Source organism: Chionomys nivalis, chromosome 4, assembly GCF_950005125.1.
Source record: "Chionomys nivalis chromosome 4, mChiNiv1.1, whole genome shotgun sequence".
Lineage (NCBI taxonomy): Eukaryota > Metazoa > Chordata > Mammalia > Rodentia > Cricetidae > Chionomys > Chionomys nivalis.
The window spans coordinates 97,017,146-97,030,185 of NC_080089.1; the positions used below are offsets into that span (position 1 = coordinate 97,017,146).

A 13,040-nucleotide genomic window follows, 5' to 3' on the forward strand; every position below is an offset into this window, starting at 1 on the left:
CTGATGCTTTAGCACTATCCCGCCAACTCTAGTCCTGGCAAGCAGGTGGGCAGAGTTCCCTAAGCAGTGGTCCTACAAGGGACCTATACATGATTCATCTGTACCTACTGGTCAGTCTTAGTCACCAGACAACACTCACACACTGGAAGGCATTACACCTTACCATCTATAGACTATGCTGTGCTATACCACCAACCTACTTGGGGTATGCTTATCTTCACATATTAGAGGAAAATAGCAGGCACCCCATACTAACTTCTAGATGTACCAAACCAAGAGCAGCAAACAAATCTAACTGCTACATTCTAGCTGGTGTAGTCCCACAAGCCCCTAAGTGCAGAGTCCCCAAGACATCTACAAACATTCTCAAATTAATAATATCTGAAGAAGCTACAATAATACCATGCTAAAGTACCCACCTGAAACCAAAGCCAACGCAGTCTACCCAAACAAAACTAGGAAAAACTGCCAACAGAATGTTTTACTATAAAAGCCACTCTTAACAAAATTGGCAGAGACAAATAACCTACCAGATGAACAAAAATACCAACATAGGAACACAGAAGCATAAATATGTTAACAAGACACATCTAAAGGAACACAAAAATATTTCTTTAAAAAGAGCCAAAAAGGAAACCAACAAACTGTTAAAAAAAAAAAAAAAACAAGAAAATTTTTAATAAATGAAAAAATTCAACAACAACAAAAAATCCTTTTTAAAAAATTAGGGCTAGGCTTTGAGGCCAGCCTGGTCTACAAAGTGAGTTCCAGCAGAGTTAGGGCTGTTACACAGAGAAACCCTTTCTCGAAAAACAAAAACAAACAAAATCAGGTCTAGGAAATGTAACTCAATAGTGGTAGGACACTTTGCCTTGCACATGGGTTCAAACATGCACACCCATACACACAGGCAGGCAGGCAGGTAGAATCATAAGCAGTGGCTCAAATTTTGGCATTGAAAACTCAATAAATAAAATACAGTTGAGCTGGGCGGTGGTGGCGCACGCCTTTAATCCCAGCACTCGGGAGGCAGAGGCAGGGGGATCTCTGTGAGTTCAAGACCAGCCTGGTCTACAAGAGCTAGTTCCAGGACAGGCTCCAAAACCACAGAGAAACCCTGTCTCGAAAAACCAAAAAAAAAAAAAAAAAAAAAAAAAAAAAATACAGTTGAGAGCTTCAACAGCAGTAACAATAGAAAGAATATTTTAGCTTGAAGACAGGCCTTTTGAAATCATCTAGTCAGACATAAGCAAAACAAACAAAAAAAGGAAAGAACAAAGACATGCTTCCAGACTTAGAGACCACTAAGTAAGCATTTACAGTCTTGTGTATTTAGGAGAAGAGGGGAAACAGAAAGCCTACTCTAAATAAACAAAACAAAACAAAAAAATCCTTCTCCAAAGCATTTAGTAGTTAAACTACCTAAAATAGAGCCTGGGCTAAGGCATATAATTCAGATAGCTCAGCAATAGAGTAATATCCTTAGTGCTTCAATCCCCAGCACCAAATACAAAAACAAACAAAATACAACAGAGAAAACTCTGAAAAGATGAAGAAAAAGGTTCATCAAATAAAAGCTCTTGCTATGAAAACCGAACAACTCAATCAATCCTTGGGACCATATCAAAGTAAAAAGAAAGCACTAACTCCATAAAAGTTACCATCCTGACCTCCCACACACATCAAACATGCACGCAATAATCATTTTTAATCCTAAATAACAATAATGTGGCGGCTGGAGAGATAGCACAATGGTTAAGAGAACTTGTTCCTGTTACAGGACCTGAGTTCAGTTCCCAGTACCCACATCTAGTGGCTCACAACCACTTTAACTCCAGCTCCAAGGGATCCAACACCTTTTGCTTTTATTGAGAACCTGGCATTCACTCACATACAAACACATGCACATAAATAAACATAAAAATAAGAGCAATGTTGGAGCTAGAGAAATGGTTCAGCAATTAAGAGCACTTGAAGCTCTTTGTACTGACTGGTTTTGTGTCAACTTGACACAGCTGGAGTCATCAGACAGGAAGGAGCTTCAGCTAAGGAAATGTCTTGATGAGATCCAGCGTAAGGCATTTTCTTATTTAGTGATCAATTGGGGTGGGCTCTGCCCTGGGCTGCTGGTCCTGGGTTCTTTTTTTTTTTTTTTTTTTTTTTTGGTTTTTCAAGACAGGGGTTCTCTGTAGCTTTGGAGCCTGGCCTGGAACTAGCTCTTGTAGACCAGGCTGGCCTCCAACTCCCAGAGATCCGCCTGCCTCTGCCTCCTGAGTGCTGGGATTAAAGGCGTGCGCCACCACCGCCCGGCTTGGTCCTGGGTTCTATAAGAAAGCAGACCAAACAATGGCCTCTGCATCAGCTCCTACCTCCAGGATCCTGCCCTGTTTGGGTTCCTGTCCTGACCTTCCTTCAGTGAACAGCAATGTGGAAGTGTAAGCCAAGTAAACCCTTTCCTCCCCAACTTGCTTTTTGGTCATGGTGTTTTATCCAAACAATAGACACCCTAACTAAGACACTCTCAAAGACACAGGTTTGATTCAAAGAACCCACAGGGCAGCACACACCACTTGCTAACTCCAGTTTCTAGGAATCTGACACCCTCTTCTGGCCTCCAGGGACACTAGACACACATATGGTGCACATACATACATGTAGGCAAACACTCGTACACATAAAATTATTTTCAAAGATAAAAATAAGAGTAATGTTTATAGCAAGTGCAAACGTATATCAAGAAAAATAGATTTCAGGGACTAGAAAGATGTCTCAGCAGTTAAGACCACTTGTTGCTCTTGCAGAAGACTGCTCTTGCAGAGAGATTGCCCAGATCAAACTCGCAGGTGGGCATGTCTATGAGGAGCTATCTTAAATATTAGTTGATATAGGAAGGCCCAAACTACTGTGCACAGCAGGTGGTTCAGGCTATTTTTAAAAACATAAAAACTACTAAACATGAGCCAGTGAGTGAGCTAGCAAGCAGCATCCCTACTGCCCTGACCTTTCCATAATGGCAGTAACCTATAAGCCAAAATAAGTCCACTCCTCCCCTGAGCTGCTTCATCATATCAACAGAAATGTAATCAGAACAGAGGAAATCATTTTTATATAGAAAAATCTAGAGATTCTAAAAACAGGAAAAAATCATTTAGCTACAGGATACAAAAATTAATTCTGCTGGGTATGGCAGCTCAAACCTTTAATCCCAGCACTCAGAAGGCAAAGGCAGAAGGATCCCTTTGAGTCTGAGCCTTTGAGGACAAAGCAAGTCCTAGGACAGCCAGAGCTGTTACACAGAAATAGAAAGGAAGAAATGAACTAAAGAGGCAAAGTCAGGCAGAACTCTATAAATTAAAGGCTATGTACATAGTGAGTTCTGAGACAGCTAGGGTCACAAAGAGAGACCCTGTCTCAAAACGAACAAGCAAACAAAAACAAAACGAAACAAAACAAACCAAAGATACTTATATAGGAAAATAAATTTTCCATGTGGAACTGGGAAAAAAAACAAAGCAAAAAGACAAATATAAACATACAAAACTTAACGAATTCACAAATAACTAAGAAAAAATCAAATTAACCCACATATTTACAGTTGAATTTTCAACAAGGGCAGGAACACACACTGAAAAAAAGAAAGTCTCTTTAATGCATACTTCTTGGAAAACAGAATATGTTGGTGCAGAAAAATAACTGTTCCTATCTCTCACCATATACAAAACTCCAAAATGGAGCTAAGATTTAAATGTTAACCTAAGCCAGACAGTGATGGTGCACACTTTTAATTCCAGCACTCTGGAGGTAGAAATTGGCGGATCTCTGTGAGTTCCAGGTTGGGCTGACCTACAGCAGATCTAACACTCTCTTTTGGCCTTTGCAGATACTGTGCACGCTCCCCACTCCCCTGCTAGTTTTGGTCAATTTGACACAAATTAGAGTCATTGGGAAAGAGGACACTTCATTCTAGGAAGCACTTCCATCAAATTAGCCTGTGGGCACATCCGTGGGTGTTTTCTTGATTAATGATTGATGCGTGAGGCTAGTCCACTGTTGAGCATAGCCACCCTGGACAGGTGATCCTGGGCTGTAGAAGAAAGCAAGCAATATGAGGGGGTAGAGAGACAGCTTACCCGTGAAGAATAGTGGCTGTTCTTCCGGATAACCCAGATTTGGGTTCCAGAACCCACATGGTGGCAAAAACCATTTGTAACTCCAGTACAAAGGGGGCGGGGGGGGGGGGGGCGCGGACCTGATGCCCTCTTCTGGCCTCTGCAGGCACTAGATGGATGTGGTGAACAAAAAGTCAAAACACCCATAAACATAAAAATAAGGGTTAAGGGCCAGGAAGGGATGTCTTAGTTAGGGTTTCTATTGCTGCGATGAAACACCATGACTAAAAAAAGCGAGTTGGGGAGGACTTGGCTTACACTTCTACACTGCTGTTCACTACTGAAGGAAGTCAGGACAGGAACCCAAACAGGGCAGGATCTCAGAGGCAGGAGCTGATGCAGAGGCCATGGAGGGGAGCTGCTTACTGGCTTACTTCCCCTGGCTTGTTTGGATTGTTTTCTTATAAAATCCTGGACCAGCAGCCCAGGAAGGCAATGCCCACCATGAGTAGGGCCTTCCCCATTGATTACTAATCTCATCAAGGCATTTCCTTAGCTGGGGTTCCTTTCTCTTATGACCCTAGCTATGTCAAGCTGACACATAAAAAAGCCAGTACAGGAGAGCTAGAGAGACGGTTCTATGGTTAAGAGCTGGCTGCTCTCCCAGAGGTCTGGGGTTCACTTCCCAGTACCAACAACAGCTCACAACTAACTACTCCAACTAGAGATCCAACTCCCTCTTCTGACCTCCTTGGGTATTAGATATGCATGATGTAACAGACACACATATATGCAGGCAAAACATCCATACATGTAATAAATAAATAAAGTGTACAGATTTGAGCGTGGGTAGAGGAAACCTATTCAGTTATTAGTTGATTAAAAAAATTAAAGCAAGATTAGCAAATCATGGAGAAAAAGCCAGTAGCAGTTTGCCTCCATAATTTCTGCCTCGGCTCCTGCTTGAGTTTTTGTCCTGACCTTCCTCAATAATCAACTGTGGTCCAGGACATGTAAACCAAATAAATCCTTGCTGTTCAAGTTACCACGACAGGTATATCAAGCAATAGAAAGCAAAATTGAGCATGACACACAAATAATCAAAAATCACATTAAAAAGTTAAAAAAAAAAAAACCTGCAGGGTGGTGGTGTCTCATACCTTTGATCACAGCATGTGAGAAGCAGAGGCAGGCGGATCTCTAAGTTGAGGCCAGCCTGGTCTACAGAGTGAGCTCCAAGACAGTCAGGACTACACAGAATAACCCTGTCTCGAAAAACTCAAAATAAATAAATGAAACTTGCAGTAGCTGAAAGCTGCTGTGGGACAGTGGTCTGTACCCTGTCATTTATATCTTAAATAAATGCTGACTGGCCAGTAGCCAGGCAGGCAGTATATGCGGGGGTAACGAGGCAGAAGTAGAGGCAGGCAATGAGAATTCTGGGAAGAGGGAAGCGTAGTCTAGAGTCGTGACCCAACCACAGAAGCAAGATGTGACTGCCTTACCAAATAAGGTACTGAGCCACGTGGCTAACACAGACAAGAATAACGGGCTAATATAAGTTATAAGAGTTAATAAGAAGTCTGAGCTACAAGGCCAATCAGTTTATAACTAATGTAGACCTCTGTGTGATTATTTGGAACTAACTGGCTGCAGAACTGGGAAGGACAGAAACCTCAGTCAACAGAAAATGATGAAGCATTTCCCAAGAAAAATTTTCCAGTGCCCTATTAAAATGTTTCTACAGTGGAGCCAGAATGTTACAAAGAGTACCACACTGTGCCAAATTATAATATCTTTTACTCCACACAGCAACATGGTTTAGAAATATGTGGTAAAAGTTTTGGAAGACTGATTAAACAAATAAAAAAAAATGTTAGGAAGCACCTTGTGGTAGTTTAAATGTAACTGGTCACCATAATCTCCTAGGGAATGGTACTATAAGGAGGTGTGACTTTGTTGGAGTGGGTAGGGCCTTGTCTGAGGAAGTGTGTCACTGTGGGGCAGGCTCTGAGGTTGTCTATGCTCAGGATATTGCCAAGTCAGCTTCCTGTTGCCTCTGAGTCAAGATGTAGGACTCTCAGCTATTTCTCCAACACCATGTCTAGGGCCACCTGCCATGCTCCCCACCATGATAATAATGGGCTGAACCTCTGAAACTGTAACCTCCATTAAAAGCTTTCCTTTGTAAGAGTTGCTGTAGTCATGGTGTCTCTTCACAGCAATACAAACACTAAGACACACCTATTCTTAAAAAAGAAATTCCCAGGCTAGGGATTTAGCCCAGTTGGTAGTGTCTGTGTAACAGGAACAAAACCTCGAGTACGAGATGCAGCACCAATGCACCAAGGAAGATGACCTACACTTACGGGACTTGGAGACAGAAGACCAGAGGTCCAATATCACCCTCAGTTACTGACCTGCCTGAAAAAACAAACTCCACATATTCCCCCTGGTGTAACCGTCTGTCTAAAGAGAAGCTGGCATCACTCATACCTCTTTTGGCTTGTTTGTTTTGGTTTGGGTTTGGTTTTTTGAGATAAGGTTTGCAGTGTAACCTTGGCTGTCTTGGAACTCACTCTGTAGACCAGGCTGGTCTTAAACTCAAGAGATCCACCTGCCTCTGCCTCCTGAGTGCTGGGATTAAAGGCGTGTGACACCATCACACCATATTTATATCCAATTTGCCAATCACTAAAGATAATTTCGGGAATAAAAAAATCTAAGACTACAGAGAAACCCTGTCTCGAAAAAAAAAAAATCTAAGACTCAGCATTTCAATAAATATTTTAACTTGTTTTGTTAAGACAAAAGTGTTAGCCGGAGCCAGGCGGTGGTGGCGCACGCCTTTAATCCCAGCACTCGGGAGGCAGAGGCAGGCGGATCTCTGCGAGTTCGAGACCAGCCTGGTCTACAAGAGCTAGTTCCAGGACAGGCTCCAAAACCACAGAGAAACCTTGTCTCGAAAAACCAAAAAAAAAAGAAAAGAAAAAAAAAAAATGTTAGCCGGGTGGTGGTGGTGCATGCCTTTAATCCCAGCACTCGGGAGGCAGAGGCAGGCGGATCTCTGTGAGTTCGAGGCCAGCCTGGTCTACAAGAGCTAGTTCCAGGACAGGAACCAAGAAGCTATGGAGAAACCCTGTCTCGAAAATCAAAAAAAAAAAAAAAAAAAAAAAAAAAAAAAAAAAAAAAAAAAAAAAAAGACAAGAGTGTTCTATGTAGCCAAACCTGACCTTAAATCTGCAATTCTCGGGGCTGGAGAGATGGCTCAGAGGTTGAGAGCACTGCCTGCTCTTCCAAAGGTCCTGAGTTCAATTCCCAGCAACCACATGGTGGCTCACAACCATCTGTAATGAGGTCTGGTGCCCTCTTCTGACATGCAGGCATACACACAGACAGAATATTGTATACATAATAAATAAATATTTTTTAAAAAAATCTGCAATTCTCCTGCCTCAGATTGAGTTCTGGGATTTGGTAGTTTATTGAAATAAAAGAACAAGCCATATTAACCAGCCAAACTATAAATGAAAAAACAGCTTCTAACCCATTTCTAACCTGTTTCAGACCAAAAAGAATGCATTCAATGGGGCTAATTGGCACACACCTTTAAAGCCAAGCACTTGGGAGGTAGAGGTAGGAAGATCTTTTGTGAGTTTGAGGCCAGACTTATCTAGCTAGTTAGATCCAGATCAAACAGGGCTGCACAGTGAGACCCTGTCTCACTCTCCCCGGGGAGATCCACTGGCAGTTTTCCCTGCTGTCCTGCACCACTGAACTTTTGTTAAAGGTGACCAAACACCTCTTCTATTAACAAACTTTAGATTAAAAAAAAAAAAAATCACACATAAAAGTTCTAACTCTACAAAATGGAAAGTGATTTTTACAATGTGCTTAACAAGCAGACTGCACTGAGCCCTGGCAGAGAAAATGTGAGAGTGTTCTGTTTAACACTCAAAAGAACAATAGCTAGCACGTTACATGTTAGTCTTCATGATAAACCCGCTAAGCCTTCACCAAACCATTACAACCTCCTTTCAAAGTCCTCCAAAGAGGCATTCTTTTTACCAAATAAATCAAGCAAACTAAATTTCAACAGCAAAACTTATAAGGCAGCCATCCCAACCCCCCGATTTTTTTCTCTTTCCCTTCAGTGCTAAGGATCCAATCTGCCTGTTAAGCAAGCCCTCTGTCGACCAGAGTTACATCCCTAGCACCACCACACACTTCTGAGGGGCCCACAGGGCTCAACTACAAAGACAATTGATTTCAGTAATGGTACTAATAAGTGAAGATAAAAAAATACAAAATAAACCGTCATATGCCAGGAAACCCAGCTATTCAGAAGGCTGAGTCAAGAAGATGGAAGTAGAACATAATTTGAGCAACAATATTAGAATAATACTTTGAAAGCCCACCTCAAAAGTATTGAATCCATATGGAGTACACAAAACAAATAATAAGAAGCAAATACTATATACTGTACAAGGTAATAGTACGGCAGCATAGAGAATACATAATATTTGAAAGAGATGAAGTCTGAGTCTCAGCGCTGCCACAACATCAAGAGGTGTGAATTTTAGAGATTATTTTTTATGGATTTCACTTTCCAATCTAAAAAAACAAAAGGCTGGATCCCAGTACTTCTATAGCAATGTTCCATGAATCATTAACATAAATCCATATAAAATTAAAAAGCAAGAACAAGAGAAAAGGCAGCTGGGGAAAAAATGTTTAAGAAAAAAAGCACAGTAATAAATATGTATGCAAATGCCATCACAAAACCCGTTACTCTATAAGCTAACTAGAAAAGGAAGGGAGGCAACAACAACAAAGTTCAAAGAAAAACAGCAACATAAGTAACAGAAATTTTTTGACAGTCTTTACTCAAGGATCAAAATTAAAATTCTGGGGGCTGGAGAGATGGCTCAGCAGTACTGCTCTTGCAAAGGACCCAAGTTTGATCCCCAACACCTGTATGAGGAGGCTCATAATTGCCTGGAAGTCCAGCTCCAGGGGTTCTGACACCCTCTTCTGGCCTCCCTTTCCAGGCACCAGCACTTGTGTGCACATATCATGCCCTCAACATACACGCATACTCATCATTTTTAAACATTTTTTAATTCTACAGAAAACACTGGCTGGGTGGTGGAGATGCCTCTCAAGGTAAAAGAACCTGCTGCAAGCCTGACAAGTGAGCTCAATTCAAGGGATCCGTGTGGTGGCCTCAAAGAACTGACTCCATTTGTGGGCCATACGGACGTGCACCCACACATATGTATGCACTCTCACACGATAAACAAAAATGTAATAGCCAATGTTTTTAAAAAAACAATAAAACTTTGGATTGATGCTATGCCTTAGTGGTTTATGAGAAGCCCTGGGTCCCATCCCAAAACTGAAGGAAGGAAAAAGAGACAGTAGAGGAGAGGAGCAGGGAAGAAAGGGAGGAAATTAAGGAAGGAAAAAGGTAAAGTTTAACAGAATTTTACATTGCTACTTTGGTAATTTGCAGAGAATATCTTCTTGGGATTGGACAGATGGCTCAGTGGTTATGAGCTCCTGCAGAGGATCTAGGTTCAGTTCCCAGAACCCACAACACATGGTGTACGTCTATGTAGGCAAAACACTCAAACACATAAAATAAAAATACATCTTTAAAAGGCTGTGAAATCTAACGAAAGGTATTACTGGTTCCTAAGCAGTGAAAAATATGTTCAAAGTATTATTTTAAGATCAGCACAGGCAGAACATATTTGAGCAATCCAGGCAGAAAACCCAGTTAGAGCTAGTGAGCAGCTCAGGGACAGAAATTAAACAGTCTAAGAATATAAAGATAAGATTTTTTAAAAAGAAAACGACTGCAAAAATAGGTCAGCGTTGAGGTTTATGTCTGGGTTACTCAAAGTGTGTTACATAATGCATTAGTAAAGAAAGACAGGACATGGAATTGGTTCTGAAGAGAAGACTTTTAAGTTTTATTTCCAAGATAGGTTGAAGTGAAAATCATCCTGGCCTGTCAAATTGTCTTCAAATCATCTGATTTGTTAAATGTTCAGTAATGTCAAGTGTTTCCTTCAATTTTACTTATCAGTGAAATAACCACTTAATTTTTTGGCATCGAAAACACGCATTTTTTCCGTATTACCAGGTTAATTAATTTTTTCCAAGTTTTTCTGAGAAGGAATTTAAAACAATAACCACATCAAAATATGAACTCTGGAAGAAAGTTCTCAAAATATGAACACTAGCAGCATAAACTATCACTGAGTGTTTAATAAACCATTATATTAGTGTGTCAACTATTTACACGGCTCTGTAAGCACTAGAAAAAAATTTCAACAAAAAAATGCCTGAGGGGAAGGCAAATCTTTTAAAACTTAATACTCATACATACAGCTGCGATCTGAACACTATGCACACTTACAGATATTCTAGCGAATTCCCACAGATCAATTTGTCTCCAGAAAGCACAAAATGTGGCCACAATATAAAAAGTACTACTCAACCAACCAATGCATATGCCTTGACTTATTATCAAGATGTAATAGAATTTCTCTTTAAAAACGAGACTGAAAATTACCTAGCAAAACTTTCTTCTTGGACTATTTCTCTATTGATTTTGTGACCTCGCTAAAGGCTGAAAGCAAACAACGGATTTCCAGGGGCTTAAGAAATCGTTAAGGCTGATCATAAAGCTACCAAACTTAAGCTTCTGAAAATGAACACTTCTTGCAAAACTTTACCCGTTTTGACTGGGCACTGACCTTGCTCCCCACCCCAAGATGGGGTCAGGAAGTTTTCTTCACCTCATTCTTCCCTAACTCCTATGAATTCTTACCTAACTAGCATAAGGGGGAGAATTTTCTTTGGGTGACTGCAGCTCGACTCGACATCAACCATGAACAAAAACCCAGCTTCACCAGCTGTTAACATTAAACCGAACTCGAGCGGAAACCCGTGCGAAACGGTACACGACTGATTCACTAAGCTGGTTTTCCTGGACCTCCCCCAGCTCGGCAGCCCCCCGGTCACCCCCATCTCTCCTGCTCCGGAGCGGTAGGGGGAGGGGAGGGCGCGCCCCGAGGATGTCCCCCCCTGACCGGCTTCCTCCCGCTGGCGGCTGGAGGTGAGAGCGCCCTTCCTGCCGGCCCGCGTCCCTACCTTCCCGGCCCCAGACAGACACAACCACCGACCGCGATGGGGCTTTCTGCGAAGCGCGCAGCACACTTGCCCGTTCGCCTCCCCGAGCGGAGCTCCCAGTTCAGGCGAAGAGGCCGCGGGGTCACCGGGGTGCACGGCGGACACCCCGAGCTCCACCGAGCCGCCTCCCCGCCCCCTCCGCTCCGCCGCCGGCAGACGGCGCCCCCGGGCTAACTTCGCCGGGGAAGAGGAAGCGCCGAGACTAACAGAGCGGACAGACCGGGAGACCGAGAGGACCGTGCATGAGTCCGCACGCAGGCGGGGCCGCCTCACCTTCCCTCCGCCGAGCCCGCGGCTCCCGTCGCCTGAGGTCTGCACCGGGACGCCACCGCGGCTGCCCGGAGGCCGTTACCGCACGAGGCCTGCGCTGCGCCGCCGCGAAGCTCTCAGGGAGAGGCGGGGCGAGAGCAACCGGTGGGCGGGCCGGTACGGGCAGGAAACCCGCTCCGCGCCCAATCGGATAGGCTCCATCGCCTGCGGAGCCCGCCCCTGACGCCACAGCGGAATGCGCCACTCCGGGATTGGCGGAGCTGGCCTGTCAGTCCGGCGCGGCGCTGAGTGGTCTGTGAGCTGAGACTGCGCGGCGCTCCGCTAGGAGAAGGTGTGCCGCGCTGGGCCTGTCGGCCGCGGGGTTCTTCCCCCAGCATCCTTCGAGGCGGCTTACTTTCCGCCTCTCTCAGCGCTGCTGAAACCTGTCATTACGATCGCTCTTTAAGGTTGGCCCATCCCAGACTGCGCTGGTTCCTGCATCTGAAGGGGCCGCCCAGCTGCAGAGTGTTAGGGACAGGGGGCGACAAAGAAAAACAAGCCCGGGAGAAAAATGTAAGGTGTTTGTTAATTAAAACCACGAGCAAAAAAAAGCTGTCTGAGGAACTTCCGAGTGCCCTGGCGCCTGGGCAGCCTTCACTCCCGGCTTGCAGCCTTGCTGAAAAGGACAGTTACCTTTGCCCTTGGGCTGGGCATGGCCGTGGCGCAGGCGCAGCCACCTGCCAAGGCATCTGTTAAATCAGTTTCTCCTTCCTAACAAGCCTTGCAGCCACCCAAAGCGCCTCACTGTTTCCTAACCACCTTTGTTTCTTAGCGTAGGTGTGGCGCCTCAAGAAACTCTCTAGGTTAGACAACTCGATTGAAACGTGTGTTTTTGCCTCCAGGGTAGCTACACCCATAACATATACTTAGATTGCAAAGTCTGTTAAATGAGGAACTGAGTCAGCGTTCACCCATCCCCACTCCGTGTCTACCACATCATCATCAATAACCAAGACATTAGTACATCTTCCTTTCACTTTTTAAGAAAAAAATTTTTTTTCTGTGTGCAAGTGTTTTGCCTTCATGTATATTTGTGTGCCATATGCGTGGCTGGTGCCCCTGGAGGCCAGAAGAGAGTATAGGATCTTCTGGAACGGGAGTTACAGGTGTTTTTGAACCGTGTATGGGTGCTGGGAATCAAACCCAGGTCCCCTAGAAGAGCAGCAACCAGTGCTCTTAATCACTGAACCATTTCTCCAGCTCCTTCCTTGCATTGTAACACAGAGCCTACCTTAAGTCCTAAAAATTCACTTTTCTGCCTTTAACTTAATTGCATGTTGAAGGATACATGGGTTGACCTGCCTTAGGTAAACTACAGATTACTTGTGGCCTCAACTTAGCCTAAGTTTAGTTGAGAAAAGTAGATCATAAAACTGGGCAAAAGATGCTCTACCTACATTCTAGTGATAGTTTCAAAAG

General features: G+C 43.6%; 1 protein-coding gene across 2 annotated transcripts in view; it reads right to left on the reverse strand.

Moving 5' to 3' along the window:
• Nck1 (NCK adaptor protein 1) overlaps positions 1 to 11,711 on the reverse strand; it is a 54,475-nt gene extending 42,764 nt beyond the window's left edge. The window contains exon 1 of one of the 2 annotated variants that reach the window (XM_057768908.1): positions 11,586 to 11,711. The gene's annotated coding sequence lies outside the window, so the exon portion shown is untranslated. The remainder of the gene's footprint in view (positions 1 to 11,585) is intronic. The other variant, XM_057768907.1, reaches the window with a different exon arrangement.
• Positions 11,712 to 13,040: the final 1,329 nt, after the last annotated feature.